Below are 25,712 nucleotides of genomic sequence, written 5' to 3'. Positions count from 1 at the left end.
AGGCAGCCTGGTTAGGGAGCCATCCACACCACCACCATGAACACTGGCCAGAGTCCCTGGCCCAGCACCAGTGCTGAGCAATGTCACCTCCAAGGTGAACCCCACATCTAGCCTCCCTCTGTGTCATTACTCAGCACTCATGGTCTCACTTGGGTATGCAGTTGACCAAGTTTAAGGCATTAGCAATTGTGCTGGGTGACTTCATATGTCTACTAAGGTGGGCTGTTGTGGGCAGATGTTCAACTGAACATCAATGGCATGCTGCTGTGAAGGCAGTTTTAACTGACATGCACATGTGATTAACACTTAAATCAGTAGACTTTGGGTAAAGCCCATTACCACTCTAAAAGGACAGGCCTCCTGCAATCAGCTGAGCATTCAGAGAGAAAAATGGAACCAAATATAAATTAATAGAGGAGTTAAAGGAAGTCAAGTAGAGGAAGGAGAATGGGAGAGGGGAGGGAGGACTGGAGGGAAAAGGGGGGAAAATGAACTGAAATAAATTTCTATGCATGTGAATTTGTTGGGACCAACTGAACTACTATATATAACTGTAAAGCTCTCATAAAAAAAAAAAAAAGAACAACTGAGATTCCTGAGGAACAGGAAATTGTGCTCTGAGCTCTGAGACTGTCTTCAGACTCAAGCTGCCATATCAGTTCTTCCTGGGTGCCCAGATTGTGGGAACTCCATGCAGAAATCAGACTTGTTCACCCCACAACTGTGTGGGTGAGCTCCTTAAAATCTGTCTGCAAGTGAACATGCATGCACACACACGCACACACACACAGGTTCTGTCTTCTCTGGAGAGCTGTGATTAACACACACACAGGGGAGGACACATCTGCAACTTTGTCGTCCTTAACTAGAGACTCAACCCTGTCTTCCAAACTGGGACCTGTGGGCACTGACTGGGTCTTGAAGACACTGGGTTTCTTTGGATTGACAGGTGTCAGAGATTCTTTCTAGTGAACTGACCTACCTCTACCTCACCTCTCTCTACCTTGATGGCTGAATCAAGGTGGAAAGAAAAAGATGGAAGCACAACTTTGTGTTATTTGAGTGAAATAAGAGGAGAGGGCACCTGGATTTGAACCAGGGACCTCTTGATCTGCAGTCAAATGCTCTACCCCTGAGCTCTACCCCCACTTGTATAAAGCCTCTCGTAAGCACCTTGTCATCTATGGCACCACACCCAGGCTACCTGTGATTTCCATCCACCCTGTCTCTGCATGTTCTAGTAACGGCTATCTTTCCCACTGCTGTCCGTGCACCCTCTTCCCTCTCCAACCTAACTAGCCCCCATTAGCACCCACCACCTCAGTGTGGGCTGGGCACCAGCCTTTGCATATGGAAAGGACAGCTGATTCCAATGTTTCCCTAAATCCACACACAGTGATCAGAAAAGAGCTGCTGGTCCTGGTCTTCAATGAACTTCACACAGTCCAGGAAGAGCCTCCTCCATACTCTAAGGCCTAAAAGAGGGAGCTCACTATTTCACTCCACCATATATTTAATCAATAAATGATCATGGGTCTTGGAAGGTGCTAAACCTGTCATTCGTGTTGATGGTACAATTATAGGGGAGATTTTGTCCTTGATATTCGCAGTCTTAGCCTAAATATTTCCATATGATTTCTACGAAAGTGGCAGGAGCGTCAGCAGAGTCCTTAGGGAGCAGGAATAAGGAGCCCCTGCCTGGGGGTCAGGAGGGGCTTCCTGGAGAGGTGACAAAGAAGATTTGCTGAAGGAGGAAGTTGGGCTCCTCAACCTCACAGATCTCTGGAAGGCTGAATGTTTACCCAATGAGGGGGCTTGGTGGTCACTGCCTTGGAGGACAGCCTCTGCCATCACATGACCAGTCATGACCCCAGGGACCTTACAACCAGCCCTCTGCTGTGTCCTTTTAGAGAGGAGGGTACAAAAGTGGGCTAAGCAGAACCCAGAGAACAAGGTGAATGCACCACGGTTCACGCATGGGACACTAAGGGTCAAGGGCAATATGGATGATATGGCCATTATGTGAATCCTTGTTATCTAGGGCTTTAGGAATTTTTAAGGCATGTAAAAGAGACTCTAGCAAGGGGGCACCCGGATTTGAACCGGGGACCTCTTGATCTGCAGTCAAATGCTCTACCCCTGAGCTATACCCCCTGCTGCCTAAGAGTGTGTAATAAGCACCTTAAACCTGGATGGTGACACCCAGGATGCTCCACCTGGAGATGTGCACTTGCTACTCCTCTGCCATCACACACTTTCTTCCTGCTGGGCCACACCCCTTCCTGTCTACACATCTGTAGGGATAACCAACACTCTTCCTCCTCCCTAGAACCTGAGAGTGAGGCATAAAAATCATGGATGTCTGCAGCAGGAACCTCCTTCACATTCAACTAGAGGAGCCAGGATACAAGAGCTGTCTGCTTGACAGACCCTTTGGAGGTGAGGGTGGGGCCTGGGATGGGCAAGAGCAAATGCAGGGTTCTGGTTCAATGATGGGTCACCATCCCCTCACCCACAGCTTTGTCCAACTTGCTACACCTTCCCACAGATAACTGATGTCACCAGAGAAAACTGACACCAGACTTTAAGAAGGGTGATACTGAGGGTATTATGTAGAATACTGACCTAAAACCAGCATCGTTTCACCAATAAAAGAAAGTACCAGCAGGGGCACCTGGATTTAACCTGGGGACCCATTGATCTGCAGTCAAATGCTCTACCCCTCGGTTTTATCTTCTGGTCAAAAAAAACAGTATCATTGATCACTGACACTGTTTACACAGATTGCCACACCGGATGCAAGACAGGCTTGCTGGTTGGGATCTGTTCTCTGCAGGGATTGGTGAGGCAGAAAGGACAAACAGGTGTCACTGTGGGGGTTTTCTGGGCTGGGAAATGATCTCCCTGATATTATAATGGTGGATATGGTTCACTATTTATTTCTTAAGATCTATAAGACTGCAACGAACACAAAGAACAAACCCTAATATACCAGTAAACTTCAGTTAACGATGAAGCATCATTATGTATTCGTCAATTTAAACAAATGTATCACAGTAATGCAAAATGTTAATAGGAATCAGGTGTGGGAGGGCATAAGGGAATTCTGTATGTTTTGCTCCATTTTTCTATAAGCCTAAATGGTTCTAGGAAGTAAAGTCCATTAATTTTTAAAATGATAGCAGGTCAGGGCTATCTGGATTATGAATCAGAAACCACAGGCTCTGTGTTCATAGGATCTCCTTATGGGACATTGCTATCTAAAAAGCAGGTCCCCCAGGAGCACACCCAGAACTCCAGTGTGTAGGTGCCCAAGACTTTCATGGTCTTCCTGAAACCTGGGAGGTCTGCTCCTGGCAGACGAATGTCTTTTCTGCGAGTCTCCCTCTGCCTCCCTCTTGGCCCACCTGGCAGCCTTCTCTGCCTGTGGCTCTCAGGTCTCTGAAGAGACCCCAGCTCTGCTAATCACTGCAGTTTAGGTGACATGCCCTTTGACTCATCAAGTATCATCTTCCCCCAAGGGCACAGACCTGATTGGTGTTGAGTGGGGAGAGGCAGGAGGAAGAGCAGAGGGTGTGCTATTCTAAAACTACAAATGTCCTGTGCCCTCCTCCAATGACACATGCGAGTCTTGAGCTGAGGTCCTGCGACTCTCCACATGCCCAGCACTGAGGTGGTTCTAGGGCCCAGACATGCATCCTGCAGGTGGCTCACCCACTTCCTGCCCACATGACTCCCTCAGCACACATGGGAGCCCACCAGAATCATCCAAATGGAAACACTCATCGCAGCTCATGATGAACCCCCCACATGGCCCAAAACCATTCTCTTGGGGTCAGAAGATGACCTTTGATTCTCCTTTCTCTCTTTCTCCCAGGGAACTCCTCTAGGAAAGAGTGGCCATATCAAACCCGCCTCTTGGAGGGGCCTTTGGTTGAAGTTCATACGCCACATTGAACGGAGGAAAGGCATCGGGGCACCTGGATTTGAACCTCTTGATCACAGGGGAATGCTCTACCCCCGAGCTGCACCCTCATAACCAGCCTATGGTCTCAGCCAGCGGTGATTCACTCTGCTGCAAAGCCCATTGCCCTTCAGAGCACAGGAATTGCCATCCCAATCAGCACACCCATGGGAACGGCAAGACTGAGCCCCTCATCCTGCTGCACGGCCCTTCCGACTGGCTGACTCCTCTGCAGGTCACCGTTCAGCTGGTTTGGTTTTCTTTTTTTCTTCCTTCTGTGGGAATCAGTTATTGTTCACCTACCTATCTGCTTTTTGTGGTGTGGATATATAGAATTGTTTCATTTTAATTAGGAAAACATTCTTACAACTTGTACATTTAAGTGAAATGATATACATAACAAAAAAAATTTTAAAGTAGATGTAACAGAACTCTATTTTAGTAGGGAATAATATTTTTTCCTCAGAAGAAAAAACTCTAACCATATCTCAAATCTCTACAGCCTCAAATTTACTATAGTGTATGCACAGTTACATATCCAGCCTTAAGAAACACAAATATTCTCAGATGAAATCCAAGATGGTCATAATTACTAAGAATTGTTTAAAATGTATATATCTCACTGTTTTAAGTTATGTAATTCTTTCCTTAACTATTGGTAGTATTAAAAACAAATAACTTGCAGTTAAAAATATAACCCATAATATTAAGCATTGGTAAACATAACCCTTGGGCTGTATAAACCCTTGAACTGTATTATTTTAAAATCTGTAATGCTTTGATGAGAAGTTGAATAATAAAGTTGTCTTCACTGACATTATGTACCATTATAAAATATTTCCTAAGTGCTGAAGAAAAATAACTTACAGCCTAGAATTCTGAAGCCAGGTAAACTAAATATTCAAACGTGAAGGCAAAACGAAGACACTTCCAGACATACAAAGCCTAAGAGCGTTAGAGCAGAGCCTCCCGAAATGAACAGCTGAAGGAGCAGGAAGCAAGGCCCTCCCGACAGGCCAGCCCGGGCTCTCTCCAGGGCTGGAGGTGGGGACTCCATGTCTTCACCTGGAAATCTAAGGGGCCTCTCAAATCTACATGAGCTGGTCTCCCCACCCACGGCACTCACCTTAGCAAAGGGCACAATATTCTCAGGGACTTGTCCACGCATCTCTCCCCTTGACATCCAAATCTAGCAGCAAATCTTGTTGCCTCCACCCTCTGATGTGTCTGAATCTGAGTGCTTCTAAGCTGCACCGCTGTGCCCTGAGGCCCAGCAGCTCACCTCACCGAAGACACTGTCACACCCCCCTGCAGCTCCCCAGCCTCCATTCCTGCCCCATGTCCATCTTCCAGGACCCCTTTTCCCAGACAGGCCCGGCTCACTCCTTAGCCCACTCAGACTCTGTTCAGGCATAGCTCAACTGCAAGACCTTCCAGACAGCTCGACCCATTAGCCCCCGTCTGATTTGATCCCCTGGCACCATTTTCACTGTCCTTACAACCCTTGTTACATCTGCATTTTAGTAATTTAGGTTTGGGTTGATTCTCTTCCCCTCGCACTGAGAGAAGCCCATGAAGACACACGCTTCATATGCGCCTGGTGCTGCATGAATGGATGGATAAACATTAAACAAAGAGACAGATACATGCAGACAAATTGAAACTGGTGCTAAACTCCACAATAAAAATAATTACTAGTTTCTTTGTGTTTAGAAACATGTGACAGTGAAGAAGTTTGATATACTAGGTAAAAAGAGGAGAAATGTGAAAGATGAGACTTCTGAGAGAAATGAAAATACTCCAAATTCCCTATCATATTTAGAAGAGAGAAAATACATTATTAGACAAATTAAGTGTATATGTTAAAAATTACTGAGAATCCACTAAAAACGTAATGCAGAACTTTCAAAGGAGTGGAGGAGAACAGGCATGCATCTTAGTCTGTTTGCATTGTTTTAATGGAATGCTGCAGAATGGTAATGTATAAAGAAAGGATTTCATTTTTCCCAAGGCTGGCAGATGGAAGCACAGTATCGAGGTGCTAGCATCTGGTGGGGATCTTTGTGCTACACCATCCGGTGGCAGAAGGCGGAGGAGCATGAGAGAGCCAGAGAGAGAGAGACAGAAAACAGGCAGGACCCATCCTTTTACCAACAGCCTGCCCCTGAGAATGCTACCCCTCGACCTTGGTGATGACATCAATCATTCACAAGAGCAGAGTCCTTGTGACTCAGCCTTCAAGGTCCCACTTCTTAACACAGCTGTGCTGGGGGTTAAGTGTTCAGTGCATGAACTATGGGGGACCCATTTGGACAATAGTAGAATAGAAGTGGGTTTTAAAAAGCACCCCGATTCATCCAAAAGGAAATAAAAGGAGGAAAGAAGAAAATGGAAAAAGTAAAACAACAGAATAAGTTTCAGTCTATCAGCAATTACAATGCTAATGAACTAAGCAGAACTGTATCACAGTTGGCTGTTCAGAGATACTCTCAAAACATAAAAATAGAGAAAGGTGAAAAATAGTGACCTACCAGGAGAAGATACCACAAGAAACACTTACATAAGGAAAAAATGTATTTAAGGTAAAAAGATCATTAACAGTAATAAAGAAGGAGTTTATATTATAATAAAAGGAAAACTTTTTCAAGGTGTAAGAATCATGCTATGCGTTAAAATACCTAAATCAAAATCTGATTAATTTTAGAAGACATTATAAATTCATAATTTTCAGATATTTTTATGTAACTATTAGAAATGAACAAATCAAATAGATGAAAACATTAATAGTTGAAGGATATTTTTAATTAACAATAAGAATATATTATATGTGTATAAACATGTAAAAATCTCTTCCTCTCTTAGAGCATGCTTGAGAGAGAGAGAGAAGTACAATAACAAACACACAAACATTCTTTTAAAGCACTCACAGAATACTTAGTAAAAACTGATCAGGTTTTAAGACAGAAGTCTAAAAAAATGTCTGAGGAATCACTACCATGCTGACCACAGTGCAATGGTACCAAGGAAACTCAAACAAAATAACATGATAAGATCACATTTGCTTAAAAACATACTACCCAATAATTCGTAGACGAAGGGGAAAAATCACATTGAAAATGACAATATAATTAAGAGTAAACACAACAAAACACTGTACATGAAAGAATTCTCTAAAGCAGCATCAAATTGTTTAAAGACAAGAACGAAAATTAACGAGCTAATTATTCAACTTTAAATTATAGGAAAATGACAATAAAGTCTAAAAATGCTAAGAAAGAAATAAAAAGATAAAAAGGAAAAATGACAAAAAAGTAATCAAGAAAAGAGGAGGGAAGAAGAAAACCAAAATTAGTGTCTTGACATAACTCACAAGTTAGACAAAATTCTGGAAAACTGATCAAGGATAAAAGAGAAAAACATGAGCAGGTATAGAGAGAAAGGATAAAAATATAGATGCTGTGGGGTGTTGGAATCCATGAGCTACCAAAAACAGATCTCTAACAATGATCACGAAATATATATGAATGATGATGAAACCAATTACGAAGCATACTTTTATCTAATCATGAACTTAGAGGAAATGTCTATCTTCTGAATAAATTGAATACAAAATTTTATTCAAAAAACAGACAAAATCCGGATGTCTTTATGGATGATTTTTATAAAACTTTTAAGAAACAAATTATTCTTGTGCCTTCCAGAAGCCAAGAAAGGAATTACCCAATTTATTTTACAGGGTTATTATAACATCATCCCAAAATCAGACAAAAGTGATTCAAGAAAAAAAAATACAGGTGAATTCCATCTACAAAATAAATGCAAAAATATCAAATAAATATTAGCAACTTGAATGTGAGAACGATTTTTTAAAATAACTGATTACCAAGGAGGGAACATCCTTATATTCTAGGAACATAAGGATGGTTCTTCAGTAGAAAATTGGTTAATGCAATCTACCACATCACTATAGTACATGATAATAACTATACGATCTCAAAGAGATGAGGATAAAATTGATAGAAATTCAATATCTACTTATGATTTTTTAAAACTCATAGCAAATTAAGAATAGAAGCAAATTCCCTTAACTTGATAGATCTACCAAAAACAGAGCAAATATGACACTTGAGAAGCAGTCCTGTTAAATTCGGCAGCATTGATGCTGTTATCACTCTTACCATTCAGCACTGTACTGGAGAGCCTATCCTCCACAATAAAACAAGGAAAAGAAAGAAAGGAAAAAGAAGAATGAGGAGCCATCCTTATTCACAAAGGTCAGGGTTTCCTGCATTGATGGTGGAAGCAAGTGACCAGAACGGCTATGACTTTGGTGTGGCTTGGCCCCCAGGTTTGTGCACTAGAAGTTTGGTTCCCTGTGGCAAAGTGAGAGCTGTTGGAGTCTTTAAGAGGCGGGGCCTAGTGAGAGGTCCTTGGGTTATGGAAGGTATTGTCTTTGATCGGTAGGTATGGACTCTCAGGTGACCACGGCTAGTTGTCAAGAGAGTGGGTTGCTATTAGAAGAGCAAGATTTTTTAAAACAGGATTTTAAAACAGGATTTTTTAATCCCTTGCTTCCTGTCCCTCCAGGTAATCTCTTCTTGCATTTTCTCCACTGGAATGCCATTCACCATTGTATGTTATAGCCAAGGGACCCTCAACAGAAGCCAAACCGAGGAGGCTCCCCCATCTTGGACTTTCACCATCCAAAACTGTGAGCTACATAAACCTCTTTTCTTTACATATTAACCAGCTTCATGTATTTTATTATAGCAAAAGAAAATGAACTAATATAAAAACAAACAAGACTAGCAATATCACTCAGTGCAAAAGCAACCTACAACAATGAATATCATTTCTCACATATCAGTAGCAATAAACTAGATAATGAATTAATGTAAAAATCTTATTCATAACAAAACAAAACCATAAGGTAACCAAAAAGATAGTGTTATACATATTATATATATATATATTCTTTATGAACAAAAAATATAAAATATTACTGAGGTGTATAAAAGAAACCTGAATTAATGGAAATGATGCCTTATTCATGGATGAGGAACTCCACATTATAAAAACATAAATCTCCGATTTCATTACTTTGTTCCACATAATTTCAGCAAAGGCTAAAAAGGTTTTTCAAGTTTTAGTAGAACTTGAAGAAAGAATATTAAGTCAAAAACAGAAGAAGTTTAAGACTAGCCATGAAAACAACTAGGTAGAACTTGGGCTGCAGATGGTGAGTCTTAGCAAGTGAAGGTAACTAAACCAAGCGAAGGTAACTAAACCAAGTGAAGGTAACCAAACCAAGTGAAGATAACTAACCAGTGAGCGCAGGAAGAGACAGACACCAGGTTGGCCAGGAGGCGTGGCCCATTCAGAGGTGGGGCCTGAGGAGGAACAGGTGACTGTGTCTTGACCCACCTGGACGCACAGTCCAGTTGGTGCTTGCAGGCCCAGCATGAGCATGACTGGCACCCCCCACTCCCGATGTTTTCCCGGTGGGATGAAAAATAAAAGGAAGAATCACATAATGAAAGCAGAGTTCCAGTGGGCGCTGTTGCACACGCCGGTAGTCCCAGCTACGTGGGAGGCTGAGGCAGGAAGACTGCAGGTTCAGGACCAGCCTGAACAACTTAGTAAGGCCCTGTCTCAAAACTTTAAAAGTGTAGCTAAGTAGTAGCATGTATGTTCCAGGTGCTGGGTTCAATTCACAGTACCACCAAAAAAAAAAAAAAATAGGAAAATTACAAACTCATGGGGAAGTCCAAACTGTTCTAAAATGCTACTGAAAATAATTATTTTCTGTATTTAAAAAATTAGAATACTCACCATACTAAAAGTCAGATTCCAGGTGAATTAAAGATCTAAACGTATAAGGCGGAAATAAATCTTTAAAATTAAACACAAAAGGCACAAACTACTATTAAAAATATAAATAAATCTGTCATCAGAATAACAAGTAAAATATCTTATTTTAAAAGGAGTAACAGGTATTTTTCAATGTTGGAGAAGTATAACATCACATGCAGTCTTTCATCAAATTATCTTTCTCTGGCTTAATGACAGCTAGATTGAACAATAGGTCAGATTTCCAAGTGTGGTGATTTCCTTTCATATTCTTCATTTCTTCTAAGCCTAATAATCATAACTTAAAGGTCAAAAAGGTCATAACTAGCTTATAGTTATGAGTATTCATTTTAAATGAACTCAGATACTGGATTTCTCAGTAAAGACTGCTTTTGGCATTCACTCAGATACTAAGGTGACAGTCCTCTGAGGACACACCCCCACTGACCTAAGGCCCCACATCTTAAGGGTTGCATCAGATCCCACATCACCACAGTGGGGACCAAGACCCCAACACGTGGACCCCTGAGGAACACATTACCTCCAAACCACAGCAATGAGCTATTGCACTTGGTGATAAATTTCCCCCTTGTGTTTCTTTGCACCCAGGTGCTTCCCTGGGTGAGGCAGGTCTGCCTTAGCGTGCTTCCATAAGAGGGAGAAATTGGAGAGAGGAGACAGAGAACGAGGAGGAGCCTGAGGTGAGGAGGGGGTGTGAGCAGAAGCAGTGACCTAGCAGAGGTGTGGAGAAAGGCCTGTGGGGGAGGGGCGAGGGTGCGGCTGGTGGCAACATGAGGACATGGGCATGGAGGGACCTCACCCAGGGCACAGTTTTTCTCCCGTTGCTCTGTCCACACATTTAGCACAAGGTCTGGTGCATAACAGACATTTGAATCAAAGACACAGAACCACCCCAGCATCTCATAGGCGCCTCATAGGTGCCTCTATTCTCTCAGCGTGGTGGGTTTCACTTTTCTTTCTCAGAGATCAACTTCTCTTCCACTTCCTGGAGATCTTGTCCCGTAGTTTCCTTTGCCCTAAAAAGAGTGGGAAGGATCCCAGTCCCACATATGGCACGTGGACCCTGGAGTCCCGCCTGGGTGGTGAGCTGCAGCCTGGCTCCAGGTGGGTTGCTCCATTTCTTTTGGTAAAAGGCAGCCTTGTTGATTCTCAAAATCTCCATCAACTGTAAAGGTAAGTGGTCTAGGGCAGTCTTTCCTTGCCTCGTCCAGCTCCTGGTGGCTGCCAGGAGTCCTTGTCCCTCGTGCTGTAGATGTGTCGCCAGTCTCCAGCTCCATTCTCACATGCACATGGTCTTCTTCCCTGTGTATGAGTCTGTGTCACTCCTCTGTCTAAAGGACACTCTTTACTTTGGCCTGCCCTAATCTAGTGTAACTCACCTTAACTTGATCACATCTGCAAAGACCCTTGTTTTAAGTTGGTCATGTTCACAGCCTGGGGGTAGGACTTTAGCATACCTTCTGTGGAGACAAATTCAACCCACCTGGAAGGCCTGCCCCTCTGTGGACGCTCAGAAGCAGCAGAGTTACTAGAATCCTGAATGTGCTGCCAAAAGGTAAAAGGTGCCAATTAGGGGATGTTAATATGCAAGGGGTTGAAGCTCACGGTAGCATTTGGCTGCTGATCAAGAATCCCTGGTTCAAAGTCACATCCACTTTGTTTACTTCCTAATTTGCTTTATAAAAGGTGGCTAAGAAAGTAAATTCAGCTCAGCAGGATAAAGTAAAAATCTGCTCAGATACCACTGGGCAGGAAGAAAGTTAAACTATAAAGTTAACCAAAAAGACTGTTTCTCTTGGAGACGCACTGAAGCTCCAAAATGTCATAACGAGTCCATTCTTTGAAAAACTACTATTTTATTTGCTGAGAAACCTTGTCCTATAAAATCACAGGCTATCAGAAACTCTGAAATTTTATCAGTAAGAATAAAACATCCCATCTTTTTCTTTAAATACCTTAAAACAACTCAAATTTATCCTCTTATCGGTCTGAAAGTCTGAAATCCAAAATCAATTCCACTGGGCCATAATCAGCGTGTGAGCATGATCGGTGCTCCCTCCAGAGGCTCCAGGGGAGAGCACGTGCATCCTCTTGCTTGGAGAATCCGAGTCATGTTGGAGCAGAGTTTCCAACTACATGCAAAAATTCAGACAAGGGGTTTTCGGATGCAGCTTTCCATATGGATTTAAAGTCTGTAGTGACCAGGGACATAGAAGCTGGGCCCACAGTGCAGCCCACACCTGGGTGGACCCTTTGCCACAGCCTGCTTTGCTTAGAGCCTGTCAACAGTCCTTCTGTTCCTTTGTCTGATGAAGCCCCTGGGTTCCTTGGTGTGCAGACTCCCTCACAGCAGGCGGGGAATTGGCCTACTCTGTCCACCCATGAATCAGTTATAGGGATGTCAGTCGACAGGGCTACCACAGAGAGGCTGCCCACCTCTCTGCTCTCTGGCCCACTGACATTGAACATTTCTGCACAACAGGAAGAGCAAGGAGGACGAGCTGTGAGTGATCTAATCACAACTACTGTCCTCCCAGCAAGGCCTCTGAGGATGGTGCCCCACTGAGCCTTCTGCTGGGTTTAAATTTTTGAGATTCTTTTTGTCTTTCTTTCAAACACAAGGGCTCCGTCAAACCAGTGTCCCCTCTTCTTTCTTTCTTACCAAAGGCTTGCACTACACCAGAGGCAAACAAGTACCCATGGGCCATATCCTGTCTGCTTTCTGCTTTTGTAAATAAAGTTTTATTGAAACACAGCTATGCACATTTACTTATATCTCTGGTTTCTTTCCCACAACCTCAGCAGAGTTGAGCAGCTGCAACAGAGACCATCTGGACAGCAAAGCTAAAAATATTTATTCCCCAGCCCTTTGCATAGAAAGTGTATTGACTTCACCCAAAACTCTGCTCTGTCAATTCCATTCATTTCTCAGTTCCCAAAAAGTTGTCTTCCACCCTGTGCCTCTCAATCAAAACAGCCATCCAGTTTCAAAAATCAGGTGCCAATAAATATATACAAGCATTTAGAACAAAGCCTAGAATGATATATGCATTGTATAAATGTATTTCTTAAACTTATCATTAGCTGGCTGCTCTGTGGGTTGAAACCAAGAAAGCAGACTGGCAGCTTCTCCACAAGGGCTAGGCTGAGTTGAATAGCTCCATAATCTTGTGACTGGTTGGAGCTGGCTCTGTGATTAGAGCTGGTTTTCAGTCATGATGACTATGTCTCAATTTTATTGATAAATGTAAGGCTTAAGTCTGCTCCACCTACTGCACCTTGTGGAGAGTTACCACCCTGCCCACCATGCCTGGCAGAGGAACGACTGCCCTGCAGCTCCCCATCTACCAACACACGTGACCCCATCCTGGGACACTGCAGCTGTCACCATAGCCCCCCTGCATGTGGTAGCCTCCACCTTAGGATAACAAATAGGGCCTGGACGCAGAATACCCGTCCCTGTGCTGCATCTCCAAACAGGCTGCCCAACACCACCGCATGGCCGTTTTAGCAACCACGGGCTGAGCGTGGGAGCAGATACAACAACCCTGTTGAGTCTTGAAGACAACTTGCAGTCCTGGTTGGCAGCTTGAGTGCAGCCTCGTAAAAGGTCTTCAGCAAAGGTGTCTTGTTAAGCTGTTCCCTAAATTCCTGATGCAAAGAGACTGTGAGATTGAGATGCATGTTTGCAGTTTCCGGCTACTATATTCTGGTGTCACTGGTTAGGCAGCAAAGACAGCTCATTCATTCCCCAAAAGAGCAACAACCCCTTACAGTTTTACTCACTTTGCTTGTTGCTTACTTGCTTAAACAAGCTAGAAGTTGTCTTCTCTCACAATTTATAGTCCAGGATTGCATCTGCAACATGTATTTTTATTAAATCTATAAATTATTTTTTACCCATCAAAAAAAATTGTCATTAGTGTCCCCTCCTCTTCCCTGCCCTTTGCTTTGCTTTCAGGACCTGTCCCCTCCCTGATCTCTTCCTGCCTGGACAATTACTCTTTCTTCTGTCCAAGACTTTGTTCTTTTCATGCCACAGATTAATGTCACTCTGGGCTAATCTACATTCCCAGCGTGAGTTCATCTATGCTCATAGAAGCCAAGTGTGTATCTCTCTCCGGGCCTGTTGAAGACACCTCAAGAAGTCACACCATCTGCTCCTTCCAGCTCCCTCTCCCTCCCTTCCTTCTCCTCCTCCCCTCCTCTGTGTCCCCGACTGATACTGTCAACTCTGCAGACCCCCAAGTCAGACACCTGAGAGTGAGCCCTGACCACCCTCAGCTCTCACATCTCCTCAGTCCCAGGGTTGGACTTCCCTGGAGTGCTGGTCCACACCTTCCTAGTCCCTCCCAGTTCTTCCCTCTGGAATGCTGCCCTTCGCACCAGCACTCTCTCAGCCTCAGCTTCTGGTACCCTGATGCACCCTAAAATGAGGAACCACTGGTCTACAGTAGTTTTGAGGATAAGTGACCATGTCCTTGGTTTAAAACCCGGAACTCTGCTGGAGCTCTGGCTGACTTGGGCTGGAGCTATAAATCCAAACGGGCCTTTGCTACAGTACCCAGTGCTTCCTGCAGGGGCACAAAGGCATCAGAGCTAGGTCTGTGGCCAGGGTTTCCCCCAGGAGATCTGACTGCAAGGAGGTTGCTCCTAACCCAGGTGCTGGCTGCCTGCTTAGCAAGCTGCCAAGATGATTTCCAAGGATATGAAATCTGAAGACTTCCCCCAGGGGTGGAAGTCCACACCAGTTCCAATTCCCGAGGCCCATCGGCTTTTCCCGAGGTCCTTGAGTTGTGTGGCACATACCTACTCTTCCAAATCCAGATTCTAGTGCTCCCACGACCCTGTGAGTGTGTAAATCTATGGCTCCAGGTAAGAAGTCTTTGAACCTATAAAAGATGGGAACAAGAGGAAGATAAGAGAGCCACTCTTTTAGTGACAGAGTCCTGACCTCAGAGTCAGAGGAGTGGACTCAGCTCCTGTGTCTGTCGGTAGGGAGCTGTGTACTCAAGAACACTGATCTTGAATCTCTGTTGTCAGACGCCTACCATGAAGGGCATACACTGGGGGCTCTGAGGGCCCTTCTAGGTATAAGTGATAGCATCACTCCTGGTCCAGAAAGGCCAAGGGCCTGCTATAGGGAGGTGAGGCTATTGTCAGGCAGGCTTGGCATCTTCCAGGAGGCCCAACCTGCATGAGGCGCTGTGGTCACATTGTATGGGAACGTTAGGCATGGCTTCACAGGTAGGTCTTACATAGGCCTGTATAAACCTCAGGGGGCAGAGCACAGGAATAGAGCATTTGATTGCAGATGGCAAGGGCCCTGGTTCAGATCCAGGTGTCCCTGCAGGTCTACATTGTTGCTCCCTACAGCTGGTGTTGAAGATCAGCTCCCTGCTTTCATCCTAAACTGGAGATACTGGAAAAGTTAGGGGTAATTAAAACCCTCAGCACCACAGACCCACAGCAACAAGTTCTTTCAACTCTGATTTTCTATTTCACTTACCAAAAATTTTGGTTTCATGATTGGTTTAATTTTACATTTTCTACATGTTTTCATGATACTGAAATAGCAGAGTACTGGTAAAGGTTTAACAACTGACTCTCTTGGGGTATGTGATTTGTAGTGTTTTTAAAATTTCATATCACAAGTAATCCCATCATGGCCAGTTTCAAGTTACAAATACGAGATCACTCAGCATCAAGTTGGAAAGATATGCTAACTAGTGATTCCTGCTGCCAGGCAGCTGGAGCAGGCCACCGTCTCTAACCCATCTTCCCTGCAGAGGCAACTCTGGCCCTGCTGTCTTCCCAGGGCTTCCTGACATCAGGGCAGTGGCTCTCCTCCATCCACTAATCCATAGAATCATTCATTCATTCAAGAATATTTGATACCTATCCAGTGTCAGACACAGGGAAGACAGAACTGAACGGCAACAGGCGTGAGCAAAACAAATCACTGAAGAAATGATCCAGTGATGATAAGGAGAACGGAAGGAAAGAGGAAAGGGCACTATTTGTAAATGAAAGGATTTTGTTACCAGCAATATGCTAGACTAGACAGTCTAAAACTCCTGTCTCCAAACATTCAAAAATGAAATGTAGATATGCATGTATCTATTCCTAGCTGAGCTCTCTACCAGGAAAGGAAATCTCTGGGTGGGGGATGAGGGATGAACTAAAGCCCTGAGCCGTGGGTTGGAGACAACCCTGGGCACAGCAGGAGTTGTGGTGGGGTAATCTAGTGCTTGAGTTTTCATAGCCATGTGGGCAAAGGAGATTTGGCCTTAGACTTGGAACTCCCTCCTCTCACATATAAAGACAGACTCTTGGCCAAACCGTTAGTAAAAGGGTGGCAGAAATCCATCCACCATGATAAGAAGTCAAGAGGTTCTTTTCCTAGGAGCCAAGGGCACTCCTCTGAGAATTCATAACCACAGATCTACTGTCACACAAATTAGAATTCTGAATTGACACTACCTGGGTTCAGAAGCTCCCCAACCTGATAATATAAAAAGTGGTCAGGCTGCAGTAACACTGGAATACCCAAGAAGCAAACACACACTCTGAAGGTCAGCCCCCAGTCAACCACACAGGATTTCCACGATCAATTGGATGTAAAAAGGGCTCACAATTCAAAATACGCCAGTCCCTTACATCCACATGTTCTATGTGTGCAGATTCAACCAACTGTGACCTGAAAATATTCCCCTCAACATGTGTCTGCAATAAACATGCCATTCAACATGACTTTTTCCCCTTGCCATTATTCCCTAAACAACACGCTATCAACAACTAGTTACATAAAATTTACATTGCTTTAGAGATCATGAGTAATCTAGAGGTGATTTAAAGTATACAAGAGGGTTATTTGCCTGCCTCTCGCCTGTCCATCGCCTGCCTTACACCTATCCATCACCCAATGCACAAGGTTCACCTCCTGATCGTCCGACAACAATCAGCAAACTGATCGCCGACTGCCAGTGGAGCACCAGCTGCCTGCTGCTGCCAGGAAGTTCACTGTTACAGTACCTGCAGGTTTGATTACACGTGGCTACTGCCATTTTGAGACAACAGCCAGGCCCCATAGGACCCCTGGTCAGAATGACTGAGCCCCATCTCCAGGATCCCTCAGCCCGACTGATCACTCCCTGCCTCTGGGGCCCTCACATCGACTGACTGCTTCCTGCCGCCAGGACCCCCAGACCAACTGACTGCACCCTATCACTGGGACCCCAGACCAACTGATTGCAACCAGCCACCAGTATCCCACAACTACACCAAACACACCCAACCTCCAGGACCCCTGCCTGACCAACCGCATTCCGTCTCCAGGACCTCCAGCTGACCACATCCACACCCTGAGCTGCAGCTCCCCATTTGCCAACACATTTCAAAGCCAGAGCAGCTTTGGCTAATCCTGGAAGCCGTAGCTCTAATCTTTAGGTGGGGCAAAGCCCATCCTGAGACGTCTGCTGGAGGCTTGAAGCTCATTGTCAGGTACCTCTCATGCATCAGGCTACGGAACACTGGGAGGTTTCATTACTATATGACTGTTATACTGTAGATTTTCTTTTTTCTCCTTATTGAAAAAATTTTAAGTTTTTATTTCTTTACTTTTCTTGATGTCTTTTCCTTTTGTTTACCTGTTCCTTCAGAGTCTCTTTCTCCCTTTGTTGCATGCTAATATCCAATTTCTTTTCATTACACTCTCACCCTTTCTATTATCTAGAACTTCTGTATAATCTTTTCTTATCCCATTAACAGCCACATTCTACATCCCTCTGCATCCTCTTTGTCCTCCATTAGAAACTGCAGACCTTATTGCAAACCTGTTTGTTCTATTGAAGATAATATTTAAACTCATTCTGTTTATTATGACAATATTGCTATTGTCCTCATAGGGTCTATTTGGTCTAGGATTGCATAGTGTCTAAATTGGGCACTGCTAATATTGATCTCCCCAGAAAGAAAGGGTTTTGGAAACCTATAGGGCCACTATAAGCCTATAGGGGGAAATCTGCAATACCCCAGATCTGCAGCGCTAGAGGGGAAGACACATGAACAACATGAAAAAACAAGGGAAGAAAATGATCCAAACAAATCTAGATTCTATAGTAATAGAATCCAATGACAGTATGTTAGAAGAAATGTCAAAAAAGGACTTCAGATTATACATGATTCAGATGATTCGCGAAGCAAAGGATGAGATAAGAGAGCAAATGCAGGCAATGAATGATAATACCAATAAGCTGAAAGAGCACCTGCAGGAAGCAAAAGATCATTTCAACAAAGAGATAGATATTCTCAAAAAAAACCAAACGGAAATCCTTGAAATGAAGGAGACAATATACCAAATAAAAAACTCAATGGAAAGCATCACCAACAGACTAGACCACTTGGAAGACAGAACCTCAGACAATGAAGACAAAATATTGAATCTTGAAAATAAAGTTTCCCAAACAGAGAAGATGGTAAGAAATCATGAACAGAATCTCCAAGAACTATGGGACATCATGAAAAGACCAAATTTAAGAATTATTGGGATTGAGGAAGGCACAGAGATACAAACCAAAGGAATGAACAAACTATTCAATGAAATAATATCAGAAAATTTCCCAAACCTGAAGAATGAAGTGGAAAATCAAAAACAAGAGGCTTACAGAACACCAAATGCACAGAATCACAACAGATCCTCACCAAGGCACATTATAATGAAAATGCCTAACATTCAAAATAAAGATAGGATTTTGAAGGCCATGAGAGAAAAGCATCAGATTACATATAGGGGAGACCAATATGGATATCAGCTGACTTCTCAACCCAGACTCTAAAAGCTAGAAGGGCCTGGACCAACGTATTTCAAGCTCTGAAAGAACATGGTTGCCAACCAAGAATCCTATACCCAGCAAAACTAACCTTCAGATTTGAAGATGAAATAAAAATCCTTCCATGATAGACAAAAGTTAAAAGAAATTACAAATAGAAAGCCTGCGCTACAGAATGTTCTCAACAAAATATTCCATGAGGAGGAAATGAAAAACGACAATGGATGTCAGCAAAGGGAGGAACTACCTTTGAGAAAAACCACTCAAAGGAGAAACCAAGCCAACTAAAAACCAAAAATAAGCCAAATGACTGGGAATACAAATCATTTCTCAATAATAACCCTGAATGTTAATGGCCTAAACTCATCAATCAAAAGACATAGACTGGCAGAATGGATTAAAAAGAAAGACCCAACAATATGCTGCCTACAAGAGACTCATCTCATAGAAAAAGACATCCACAGACTAAAGGTGAAAGGATGGGAAAAAACCTACCACGCACATGGACTCAGTAAAAAAGCAGGCGTTTCCATCATTATATCAGATAAATTTTCAATCCAAAGTTGGTCAGAAGGCATAAAGAAGGACATTTCATATTGCTTAAGGGAACCATAAATCAGGAAGACATAACGATAGTAAATATTTATGCTCCAAACAATGATGCATCCCTGTACATCAAACAAATCCTTCTCAATTTCAGGAATCACATAGACCACAACACAATAATTCTGGGTGACTTTAACACACCGCTGTCACCACTAGATAGATCTTCCAAACAAAAACCAACCAAAGAAACCATAGAACTCAATAACACAATCAATAATCTAGACTTAATAGACATATATAGAATATTCCATCCATCAACAAGCAGATTCACTTTTTTCTCAGCAGCACATGGAACCTTCTTGAAAATAGACCATATGTTATGCCACAAAGCAGCCCTTAGGAAATGCAAAAAAATAGAGATACTGCCTTGTGTTCTATCAGATCATAATGGACTGAGAATAGAAATCAATGACAAAATAAAAAACAGAAATTACTCCAACACCTGGAGACTAAATAATATGCTATTGAATGAAACATGGATAACAGAAAACATCAGGGAGGAGATTAAAAAAATTCTTAGAGGTCAATGAGAATGACCATACAACATATCAAAATCTCTGGGACACTATGAAAGTGGTACTAAGAGGAAAATTCATTGCATGGAGCACATTCCAGAAAAGAATGAGAAGTCAACAACTAAAGTATACAAGAGGATGTGAGTAGGTTCTATGCAAACACTAAAACATTTTCTATAAGGATTTGAGCATCCTTGGATTTTGGTATCCTCAGGTCGTCCTGGTGATGCTGGGAGAGGGTCCAGTTGAGGTCCAGGTTCTTGGTGTCTCAAAGACTTGAGCAAGACACACAAGAGAGGCAGCTATAGCATAGATTTACTGAAAATTTACTGAAAGTACACCCCCAAAAGTAGAGTGGGCGGAGCAGGAGAGAATGGCTCAAGACACTGTCGACACAGTGGAACTCAGTTTTGTTGGGTTGTACCAGTTCTTCCCCTTCTCCCTGGGTGGATTTGGGGTTGATGGACACCTTGATTAACAGCCAACCCTGACATAATTTCTTTTCTACTGTATCTGCATCAGTTTCACATCCACAAATGCACAGACAAGAAGCAAACTGCAGTGCTAAAGATAAGCTAGCTAGCAACAGGTTTACTTAAGGTCAATCTTTGGAACTAGCCCACATGCCCCAGATCTGGGACTTTCCCTTCATGGTCTTGAGTTCCCCTAGTGATTGTCTAGCTTACTTCTTTTAACCACAAGATGGTCCAGTTTCCCATCAGGGAAGTTTCAGGGGGAGTATTAGGTGGGACTGAGGCCCTCGACCTTCTCCCTTCCATCTTTTCTATTCCTTCTCCACCCCTATCTCCCACCTGATGCTGAAACCAATCCCCTGTAGGTTTAGAGGTTGTCTATAATTAAACAGAGCCAGTCTGGGATAAGTGAAAGCTATCAAATAAAGTAATGTCACATAATAACACTGCAAGACACTATATAGTAAGAATGGTTAAAATTATTGAGGAAGGAAATGAAGGTATGTGTGATTTAAAAAAAAAAAGCAGATTCATCTCAAATGAAAAATACAATTACTAAAATTGATTATTTAATTAATAGATTAAACAGAGCAGACAAAGATGAAGAGAGATTTAGAAGTGACACAGAATATAAATCTTTAAAAATGCCTAAGAATGTAATAATAGTATCTCAGATATAGGATTCATGAGTTTTAAGTAAGATAAATAAAGGATTCATATCCAGGCACATTTTTGTGAAATTTCAAATACCATAACAAAGGGATCTTAAAACCAGTCACAGAGAACAGACAAATCATGAACAAAGGGATAATTAGACTTATGGTAGGCTTTTCAACAGCAAGAGTGAAAGTCAAAAGATAATAGAATAAAATATTAAAAGTCAGACTGAAACGAACTGCAACCAAGAATTCTCTGCTCAGCTAAACTACCATTCGGGAGGAGAGAGAAGGAAGACATTTGCATAAAACAGAAAGCACTTACTTCTAACAAACCCTTGTTGAAAGCACTTGCAACTTACACCTCAGGAAGAAGAACACAAAAGAAACGAGGAGAAGAAAAAGTGAGCAGAGATACTGGTGAGCACATTGGTAAGTCTGAATAGCATAGAGTGTGTAAGCAAAAACAGTGACTTTAATAGGGGAGGGACTTAAAACGTAATGAGAAAAGACACACCCAAGATGGACAGGCGTGGCCTGATTAAACTAGTATACCTAAGCCTGTTATCTGCAAGGAGAGTGGAAATAAGAACTTCATACCAAATATGTGTATGAAGTTATAGACACTAAACCTTTGAAGAACAGAAAAGTAAGATATTGCTTTCAACAAGTAGAAAGAGAAGAATGAATAAAGAAAATTGATCAATCCAAGATCGAGAAAAATGGAGGGAAAAAAAGCATGGAAAAATCAGAATAAATAGAAGCACAAAATAAAGAATAGTAGAAATGAATGAAACATTAGCACAATAAATGCAGATTGCCAATTAAAATAAAGATCGTCATACTGAATTTAACAACAAAATCTAGCTGCATGCTCTTGTATGACATACACTTAAAACATAAATTTACAGAAAGTTTCAAAGTAAAAGGATAGGAAAAGATATATCAAGCAAATACTAGCCAAAAGAAAGTTTAATGTAGTGTCATGGTTTAGATTTGGAATGTTCCCTAAAAGCCCATGTGCTGAAGACTTGGGTCCCCAATGCAGCAATGTCCAGAGGTGGGGCTTTGGGGAAGTGATTATATCATGAGGACTATAACCCCATCAGTATATTAATCCATGTGTTGGACTAATCATTTGAACGGATTAATAGGAGGTGATAGAAAGGCAGGTAGGGCATAGTTGGAGGAAGTAAATCACTAAGGGCCTGTCCTTGGGGCCTGTATCTTGTCCCTGACCTCTACACACACACACCCCCACCCCACCCTCTCTCTCTGCCATGAGCTGAGCAGCATCCCTCTGGCATGCCCTTCCTCCATGATGCCTCCCTCAGGCCCAGAAGAGTGGAACAAGCTGACCATGTATGGAAGCCTCTGAAGCAGTAAGCCAAAACAAAACTTTCCTTCTTTAAGGGAATTGTTGTTGTCAGGTGTTTTGGTCAAAGTGATAAAAAATTGACTAATACATGTAGGTATATTAATGTCAGACAAAACAGATAATAGACCCTAATATTATTAGGGGTAGAGTTCCTTCCTAATAATAAAATTAACAACTCTACAGGAAAATGCTACAATTCTAAATTTGCATGCACATGGCCTCTGAATAATACAAAGCAAAAATTGTCACAAATTCAGGAAGAAATTGACAAATGCATAATCTTGATATAAAGTTTTAATACATCTCTCTTAATAACTAATGGTTTAAAAAGCACACCCCCCAACAAAAAAAAAGGTAAGATGAGGCTGGGAATGTGGTTCAGTGGTACAGTGCTTGCCTGGCATGCATGAGGCCCTGGGTTTGATCCCCAGCACCACCACCAAAAAATGAAAAAAAAAAACAAAACAAAAACAAAAACCATATAAGAAAGCACAAAGAGCAGCTGTTTGGGTCAGCTTTTTCACTCTTGTGAAGATCTGACAAGAACCATTGTTAAGGAGGAAAAGTTTCTTTGGGGCTCACAGTTTCAGAGGTCTCCTTTCATAGATGGCCAATTCCATTCCTCAGAGCTTGAGATGAAGCAGAACATCATGGCAGAAGTATGTGGAGGAGGAAAGCAGCTCAGAACTTGGTACCAGGAAGTGGGTGTGGAGCGTTGCTCAACAAGAACAAAATATATACCCCAGGGCACGCCCCCCCAGTAACCTACCTCCTCCAGCCACATCCCACCGGTAGTGACTACCCAGTTAATCCATTCAAGTGGATGTACATCGGTACATGTAGATTGACAAAAGCCATCAAAGAACCCCATTTAGGCAAGGTTTCTGCGATCATTTTGCAAGATACAAGAACTGGCACAGATACACATTTAATGTACCGATTAGGTCAAATGTCTCATAATCCAATCGTTTCACCTCTAAACTTTCTGCTTAGTCTCACGTGAGCTTTTGGAGGATGCCTCATACCTAAACCATGAGGCAATCATTTCATGTGGAACAGAGGACAGCACTACTGCTACTAGAGGAAGCCCGCGGATTCATCTGGGGAAAAGAGCTGGGTAGAATGACCAGATAGCCAAAATCCAAATGTGCTGAAGGTTAAACCACTGAATATCAACTTGCTGAACAACCATTTGAATTATTGAGATTTTTCCAAAAAAATGTGTTTCATCTCCACTCCTGATCTTGCCTGTGTCCAGAGTGTGAAAGTTGTCAGAATCAAACTGGAGTTGCCCAGGTCAAACCCTAACAGACCGGAGCCACCTGTGTCAAGCCCTAGAAGAACAGTCAAGAAACCATGAGAGGAAGAAGGGTTCACACAGATTTGCCTGATAACAAGAACCATCACAAAAGACTGACAAAACCACAACTCTGCGCAAAAGGCACAGCAACCTTGCAGAAAAAAAACACATCTGTGAGGATGCCTAACCTCCAAGAGCTGGTTCAAAGCTGGCCTGGCACCATCCTTGTGACCAAGGATTGTTTCAGAAGAACTATGGAACTTTGCTTATTTTACTCTTCAGGAAAACTTGTCTTCTTTTGCCTCCACTATGACAAGTATATCTTGGATTGCAATTCCCTGTCATAAAATCTTTGGAGAGCTATTCACTATACCATTCACTGTAGATTGCCAAAAGCCACCAAAGAAACCCCATTTAGGCAAGGTTTTTGCAATCATTTTGCAATACAGATACAAGAACTGGCACAGATACACATACAGTCAAATGTGCAACCAAAACTTTAGAGGTGAGGATGGGGGAGGTTTCTCCATAATTTGGTCATTAACAGATTTGATACTGATAAACTGCTTTTAGTACTGATGGCCCAGAGTCTACAAATGGGGTACAGAGCTCAGTCCAAAGAGGGGTGCTTGAGTCAAATCAAAGAGGTGCCAAAACGCTGTACTTGTTTAAAAAATAAACAAAAAACCATGTCTTTCTTAGGTGGAGATACTTCTTTGAAAGTTTTTAAGTTGAAAGAATTTTAAAGTTCAGGGATCTACAGGCCAATGATGGGGTCCCTGGCCTTAGGCCTAGGACCTAACCTGAGGTGCCAGGTCCTCTGGGATTTGGAGAGGAGACATTGAGTTTTAAGTTTGCCTTTTCTGTATGGCAAAACCCTTGTGATATCTTCAAATCCTCTTCCATAGGCTATACAACGCTGGACCTGTGTCAAGGGTGCTTCAGGGGATGAAAAAGGGGTGCTGCCCGGTGTGCTCTGGGCAGTGAGGGGGAGTGGCCAAGCCAAGGGGTGTCAATATCTTATCCCGCTTCCCTAACTTCTGGGAAGTAACCAGTCACAACGTGGGGCCTATGGTAGGCCAGAGCTGCTAGACACCACACCCAGGCAGCTGGCATAAAAATTTCCATTCCTGGCCAAATGGTCTCTCTGATATGCGGATGCTACACACAATAAGGGGGGAGGGAGGAGAATAGAAGTTCACTGGATTAAACAAAAGGGAATGAAGAGAGGGAGGGGGCTGGGACTAGGAAAGCCAGTAGAATGAATCGGACGTAACTTCCATATGTTCATATATGAATACATGACAAGTGTAACTCCACATCATGTAACACCACAAGAGTGGGAAGTTATACTCCATGTGTGTATGTCAAAATACATTCTATTTTCATGTATAACCAAAAAGAACAAATAATAAGGAATGACTAACAAACTCCCTCTCCTCGAGTACTCTGAGTATTCCCTACGATGAGGGCCCTGGGCGGCAGGCATCTGGACTGGGTTCCAGGCTCCGAGAAGCGTCTTCCCTTCGCGGGACCCGCTTCCGCTGTCCCTCCAAGCGCCAGCCTGGGAGAGCAGGTTTACCAAACCCCGCCCAGCCCACCTTCTCTGAGTTTCTAACTCGGTCTCCCCTGAAGACAGGACGAGGAGGCTCAGCGTGCCCAGCCTGGGGCCTCCCGCGGAGGGCCCTGCGGCCCAATTCCGAGGACACAGCGGGAGGCGGGAATGGTGAGGCCGAAGCTTTGCTCATCATTGCACGTTTACTTAAGGTCTCCCGTTTTCCGGTATCAGCAGAACAGACCAGCAAAAAGTCACGCGAAACACAATGGCAGGCAGGGGTCCGCGGGCGGTGCGCGGGGCAGCTGGGAGCAGATCCCGGGCTCGCGCCAGGGCCTGGCGGCGCTCGGACGGTCCCCGCCGGCCCCGCGACCCCGGCCCGCGGCCCTCGGGCTCCCCGCACTCGGGGTCGGGTTTCCGTGACCGCGGCCTCGGGCGGCAGACGCCGGTCACTGTCTGACATCCCCACCCGGGACCCGCCCCGGACGCCCTCGGAGTCGCACGCCTGCCGAATGAACAGGAGGCGCCCCGCGCGAGCAGCGGGGAGGCGCGCCCGGGCCGCG

The 25,712-nt window shown here is 43.4% G+C and overlaps 1 long non-coding RNA gene across 2 annotated transcripts; it reads right to left on the bottom strand.

Moving 5' to 3' along the window:
• Positions 1–10,243: 10,243 nt before the first annotated feature.
• Positions 10,244–25,711, bottom strand: LOC306667068. 2 transcript variants are annotated; one of them, XR_013765439.1, is made up of 4 exons: positions 25,196–25,711; positions 14,645–14,727; positions 13,289–13,693; positions 10,244–12,306 (listed from the first exon to the last, which is right to left on the bottom strand). It is a non-coding gene; the product is annotated as an uncharacterized lncRNA (long non-coding RNA). The 2 variants fall into 2 exon arrangements; XR_013765438.1 differs by having other exon boundaries at positions 10,244–13,693.
• Position 25,712: the final 1 nt, after the last annotated feature.

Source organism: Sciurus vulgaris (assembly GCF_902686455.1).
Source record: "Sciurus vulgaris genome assembly, chromosome: 8".
Taxonomy (NCBI): domain Eukaryota; kingdom Metazoa; phylum Chordata; class Mammalia; order Rodentia; family Sciuridae; genus Sciurus; species Sciurus vulgaris.
Note: the sequence above shows the minus strand (reverse complement) of the source record. Positions and strands in the feature narration are given on the sequence as shown.